The 330-nt window shown below is 53.0% G+C and overlaps 1 long non-coding RNA gene across 1 annotated transcript in view; it reads left to right on the forward strand.

Moving 5' to 3' along the window:
- Window positions 1-330, forward strand: part of LOC107551314 (uncharacterized) — a 17687-nt gene that overhangs the window by 582 nt on the left and 16775 nt on the right. The window lies entirely within an intron of this gene.

The raw sequence follows: 330 nt of genomic DNA on the forward strand, positions 1-330 counted from the left end.
ACACCCTTCAGAATAAACTGACCCAGCTCTCTGTACCCACCTCCATCTGTCAGTGGATCCCCAGCTTCCTGACAGACAGGCAGCAGCTAGTGAGGCTGGGAAAACTTACAACCAACACCTGCACCATCAGCACCGGAGCTCCTCAGGGCTGCGTTCTCTCCACACTGCTCTTCTCCATCTACACATATGACTGCACCTCTAAAGATCCCTCTGTCAAGCTCCTGAAGTTTGCAGACGACACCACAGTCATCGGTCTCATCCAAGATGGCGACGAGTCTGCTTACAGACAAGAGGTTGAGCAACTGGCTGTCTGGTGCAGTCACAACAACC

Source organism: Sinocyclocheilus grahami, unplaced genomic scaffold (assembly GCF_001515645.1).
Source record: "Sinocyclocheilus grahami isolate Dianchi unplaced genomic scaffold, SAMN03320097.WGS_v1.1 scaffold420.1, whole genome shotgun sequence".
In the NCBI taxonomy this organism is placed as follows: domain Eukaryota; kingdom Metazoa; phylum Chordata; class Actinopteri; order Cypriniformes; family Cyprinidae; genus Sinocyclocheilus; species Sinocyclocheilus grahami.